The sequence below is a fragment of the Suricata suricatta genome, chromosome X (assembly GCF_006229205.1).
Source record: "Suricata suricatta isolate VVHF042 chromosome X, meerkat_22Aug2017_6uvM2_HiC, whole genome shotgun sequence".
Lineage (NCBI taxonomy): Eukaryota > Metazoa > Chordata > Mammalia > Carnivora > Herpestidae > Suricata > Suricata suricatta.
The window spans coordinates 53,076,853-53,082,711 of NC_043717.1; the positions used below are offsets into that span (position 1 = coordinate 53,076,853).

General features: G+C 40.2%; 1 protein-coding gene and 1 pseudogene across 4 annotated transcripts in view; both read right to left on the reverse strand.

The window, feature by feature from the left end:
- The window catches only part of PHKA1 (phosphorylase kinase regulatory subunit alpha 1), a 195,992-nt gene that overhangs the window by 58,366 nt on the left and 131,767 nt on the right, over nucleotides 1–5,859 (reverse strand). The window lies entirely within an intron of this gene.
- Nucleotides 3,044–4,608, reverse strand: LOC115284270 (annotated as a pseudogene).

The window sequence follows — 5,859 nt, forward strand, 5'->3', positions numbered from 1 at the left end:
CCAGTCAGAGTGGCTAAAATGAACAAATCAAGAGACTCTAGATGCTGGCGAGGGGGTGGAGAGACGGGCACCCTCCTACACTCTTGGTGGGAATGTAAACTGGTGCAGCCGTTCTGGAAAACAGTGTGGAGGTTCCTCAAAAAAATTATCCATAGAACTCCCTAACGACCCAGCAATAGCACTGCTAGGGATTTACCCAAGGGATACAGAAGTGCTGATGCATAGGAGCACATGTACCCCAATGTTCATAGCAGCACTGTCAACAATAGCCAAAACATGGAAAGAGCCTAAATGTCCATCACCTGATGAGTGGATCAAGAAGATGTGGTATATATACACAATGGAGTACTACATGGCAATGAGAGGGAATGACATATGGGCATTTGTAGGAAAGTGGATGGACCTCGAGGGTATCATGCTAAGGGAAATAAGTCAGGCAGAGAAAGACAGATACCATCTGTCTGCACTCATAGGTCTAACAGGAGACCAGGAGAAACCTAATGGAGGACCAAGGGGAGGGGAAGAGGGAAAGAGAGTTGGGGAGAGAGAGGGATGCAAAACTTGAGAGACTATTGAATACTGAAAACGAAATGAGGGTTGAAGGGGAAGGTGGAGGGTGAAGAAGAGGTGGTGGTGATGGAGGAGGGCAGTTGTGTGGAAGAGTACTGGATGTTGTATGGAAACCAACTTGACAATAATCTATTTAAGAAAAAAAATTACCAGTAGAACTCCCCCATGACCCAGTAATAGTACTGCTAAGGATTTACCCAAGGGATACAGAAGTCCTGATGCATAGGAGCATACGTACCCCAATGTTCATACCACCACTTTCAATAGCCGAATCATGGAAAGAGCCTAAATGTCCATCAACTGATGAATGGATCATGAAGATGTGGTTTATCTATACAATGGAGTACTACATGGCAATGAGGAAGAATGAAATCTGGCCATTCGTAGCAACGTGCATGGAACTCGAGGGTGTTCTGCTAAGTGAAATTTGTCAGGCAGAGAAGGACAGATACCATATGTTTTGACCTATAAGTGGAATAGCAGAAATTTAAGAGAAGTTCATGGAGGAGGGGAAGGGTGAAAAATAGTTTTGGAGAGGGAGGGAGGTAAACCATGAGAGACTCTTGAATACTGAGAACAAACTGAGGGATGATGGGGGAGGGGGAGAGGAGAAGGGGGGCAATGGGCATGGAGGAGGGCACTTGTTGGATGAGCACGGGGTGTTAATGGAAACCAACATGACAATAAACCATAAAAGAAAAAAATAAATAGAAAGAAAAATAGAAATCTAAAATAAAGAAGGCTGATAATTATCTGACTTTATGTGAAGTGTATCATACTATACATACTCTTTTGTGATCTACTTTTTCTAACTTATCCTTTGTAAAATCTATATAACATTCCATAGCACACATTTAAACCGTTCTTCTTTAATTATAAGCAACACTGTGGTGATCTTTATACCTACATCTTTATGCTCTTATTATGTGATTTGCTTAGGATAAATTTTAGTGAATTAAACTGTTAGGACAAAGGGAATACTTACTAAAAATTTTATAGAGACTGCCCAATTGCCCACTAAAATGGCAGTGTCAACTATATTTACACCATCAGTATAGAAAGCAACCATTTCCCCACATCATTAATAATCACCTTTTTAATCTTTGTTTATGATACTTAAAGGAAACATTTTTAATTTTATTACTAGTAAGATTGAGCATGTTTTCATGTATATGCTGGCTATTTGTATTTCTTTTATGAATGCCCGTTCATGCCCTTCTTCCATGTTTCTATTAAGTAGTTTATCTTTTTTAAATTAAATTTCAAGGGCTCTTTATGTTTTGTGATTATTAACCTTATATCTACCATATGTATGAAAAATACTTTACCTACTTTGTTATTTGCATTTCAACCTCAAATAGTTCATTTTCATATAAAAAATTTAAAGTTTTGTGTTTTTGAATTGGCCAATTTTTCCTTTTTTGTGTCTTGCAAATCACAGCTTTATTCAGCTCAAGATCACAAAAACATTCTCCCATATTTCCTTTTAATATTTTTATAGCTTTATTTATTTATTTATTTTTACTTAGATTTTAACCTTCTTAGAGTTCATTTCTGTATAAAATATAAAGTAGCATGCCTAAATGATTTTCGTAGATGTATTTATTTATATCCTTTTTTTCTCATATTTTTATTTAAATTCTAGTTAGTTTCAGGTGTAGAATTTAGTGATTTGTCCTTTCATATAACACCTGGTGTTCATCACAAGTACCCTCCTTAGCCTCCATCACTTATTTAACCCATGCCCTCTGTTCACCTCCCTTCTGTCAACCATTAGTTTGTTCTCTATAGTTAAGAGTCTGTTTCTTGGTTTTCCTCTCTCCTCTTAAACCTGGTATGTTTGTTTGTTTTGTTTGTAAAATTCTACATATGAGTCAGATCATATGGCATTTGTCTTTCTCTGATTTATTTTGCTTAGCATAATACTCTTTACCTCCATCCATGTCATTGCAAATGGCAAGACTTCATTCTTCTCTTTCTGGGTAATAGTCTCTTGTGTGTGTGTGTACACATCTTCTTATCTGTTCATCAGTCGATGGACATTTGGGTTCATTCCATAATTTGGCTATTGTTGATAAAGTTCTTTTGCCTCTATTTGGATTATAGTCTTTATCATTACAAAATCTCTTCTCTTATTGTTTTTAGTTTTTAAAAAATTTGGTTATTCTTTTATTCTTTCTCTTCCATATAAAATTTTTTTCTTTAAAGTTTATTTATTTGTTTTGACAGAGAGAGAGAGAGAGAGAGAGAGAGAGAGAGAAAGAGAGAGAGAGAGAGAGACAGAAACAGAGTGCAAGAGTGAGAGTGAGAGAGAGAGAGAAAGAAGGGGGGGAGAGGGCAGATAGAGAGGGAGAGAAAGAAAATCCCATGGGGACTCTGCACTGTCAGTGCAGAGCCCAACATGAGGCTCAATTTTAGGAATCGTGAGGTCATGACCTGAGCCAAAATCAAGAGTTGTATGCTCAACTGACTCTCAATATATACTTCCCATCGTGGAATGACTCATGGTTGCTAGTGGAACTCCAGGATTAGTTTCTTAACCTATGCCATCACCACCTAGAGGTAGTACTTTCTGGCCTCCTAAACCATAGGGCTTTCCCATGCTCTTCACCCCTCTACCATCCATTCTCATGTCTCTTTCTCTTGGATCCCCCTAGCCTATCTGCTATAATTTTCCTCTCCTTGGTGTCTCATTTATTCTTCCATCTCATATTGACCAATCTTCATCTCTTTTCCCTTCTACATCATTCTTTTGCTTTACTTGCATCTCTTTATGTTTCTTCATTTCTTGATTGTGACATTCATTCCTCCATATGTCTTAATTCCTTGTAGTGTCTCATTAAATCTTCATACACAATATTTGCTTGATGCTCATGACAGCCAACTTCCATTTCACATTCCAATTTGTCTTGTGTATCTTTCATGTTTTATTGATTTGTTTCCTTTGCTGTTTTTCCGTTTCACTCAGGGGCTTCCATTGCTGAAAATATTCATACTCAAATGTGACATGCTGGGCAAAATGAGGAGGAGTTTCTCTTCTAATTTTGATACACTGGATTCTTCTATGCTAGTTCTTCAGGGAGACCATCTTCATCATCTAATTGTTTGGGTGGTTCCACAATGACTGAACAAGGAGTTGTCAGTAAGAAAAACACTCTCACAGCATCTTTCAAATGCTTTTCTTGCTGCTGGTTTAGAAACAAATTCAACAATGCCTTTCCCTACAGGTTTTCTGTGATCATCCACAATTACAATAGCCCTTTCAATAGGACCAAAGTGGCAAAACACTTCTTCCAACAGTTCCCTGGAAACATAAGATTAAAATTCTGAATGGAAAGGGCAGCAGCACATATGGCAAAGTGAACTCAAAGCTGGGTTGAAAACTCTCATGGGTGTTCAGCTTTGTCAATTTTAGCCAATGCTCTAGATTCAAGTTTAATATGTCTAAATCCTTTCTTTCTCCTGGTTCTCCCTATTTAATCTTTTGAATTCATCCTCCATCATATGTGCAGATAGATTCCCAACAACCAGCCAACAGTGCTGAGTGTAAGTTTTCTCCTCATGCCTCCTCAAGAGGGATAAGTTGTCTTTAAATTTCTCCAAGTGGCACTGCTGTTGGTAGGATGAGTGGTGCTGCCATCTTCTGCAGGGCTCCCTACCACCTCAAGGGCTTGAGGGGTGCCCTTGAGTACATAGGCCCAGGCCACCACAGGGTTTAGGTCTGCCTGCAATTTGCCACCTTTAGGCTGCTTGTGGGTGGAGGCGGTGGGCCCACAGCCTGAGGGAACAGTGATGACCCTGCTGCTTGACAATATGTTTGGGGGTACCCAAGGGAGCACTGAGGTGACAAGTAGCAAGGGTGTGGGTGGGGCCTGGCCCTGTGGGGGCCCAAGGGATTGGAGAAGTGGTGAGCAGTGCCAAGCTGGAGGCTGTTGGAGCACTGCTTACTCTGAAAGCTGGGCCAGGTCCCTGAGGAACAATGGGCTTGGACAAGTCCTGTGGTAGCAGCAGCAGTTGCTGTGGTGGCGGTGGCCTCATTGGTGGCTGCTGCTATTGCTGGTGTGGAGGCAGTGGTGGGATTGGGGGTGTGGTGCCACCCTGGTCCAGGCTGGGTTCCAAAGGTCCACAGTTCTGACTGAGACCCAGACAATGCAGCAGGAAGTGGAAGTTGTGGAGGCCACCCTGGCCACCACTTCCTCTATAACAGTGGAAGCTGCCACTGGTACTGTCATAGCTCTGGAACTGATCCTAAGAAGTGTCTGTAATCAAGGAGCAATTGAAGTGGAAGCAGAGAGGATCCTCAAGAAATGTGAAAGCCACCTTGCTTCACACAAGATGGCAGATGACACTGGTCTCTTTTATAATTTTAAAGGTCTCCTCCATTTTTGTTGCTATATTCCCGTTCTCATTCACATTGTTTTATTATCTATTTTTTCTCTTTACTCTGAAGTCTATTTTACCAGATATTAATGTGGCTGCTTCTGATTTTTAAGATGAATTTTACATAGTGTAGCTTTTCCCATTTTTTCATTTCAGTAGACCTATATTTTTATGAGTGAATTTCATGAAGATAGCATATATGTGGGTTATTTTAAAAAATCTCTGTCAACCCCAGTCTTTTTTTAAATTTGTTTTTTACAATTATTTATTTTATTATTTTATTTATTTTTTACAGTGTTTTTGTATTTAAATAGTTTATTGCCAAGTTGGTTTTCATATAACACTCAGTGCTCTTCCCTGCAAGTGCCACCCCTTTCCCCTTCCCCCCTCCCTCCTCAGCCCTGTTTGTTCTCAGCATTAAAGTCTCTCATGATTTGCCTCACTCCCTCTCCCCAACTCTTTCCCCATATTTCTCCTTCCCATGGTCCCCTATTAGGTTTCTCCTGCTAGACCTATGAGTGAAAACATATATTATCTTTCCTTCTCTGCCTGACTTATTTCGCTTAGCATGACTCCATCTCTCTCTATCAAAAATAAAAAAAAATACATTTATTTATTTTTTTTTCATAATATTTTATTGTCAAATTGTTTTCCATACAACCCCCAGTGCTCTTCCCCTCAAGTGCCCTCCACCATCACCACCACCTCTTTTCCCCCCTCCCCTTCCCCCTCAACCCTCAGTTCATTCTCAGCATTCAATAGTCTCTCAAGTTTTGCATCCCTCTCTCTCCCCAACTCTCTCTCCCTCCTCCGCTCCCCCTGGTTCTCCGTTAGGTCTCTCTTGTTTTCCTGCTAGACCTATGAGTGCAAACATATGGTTTCTGTCCTTCTCTGCCTGGCTTACTTCAC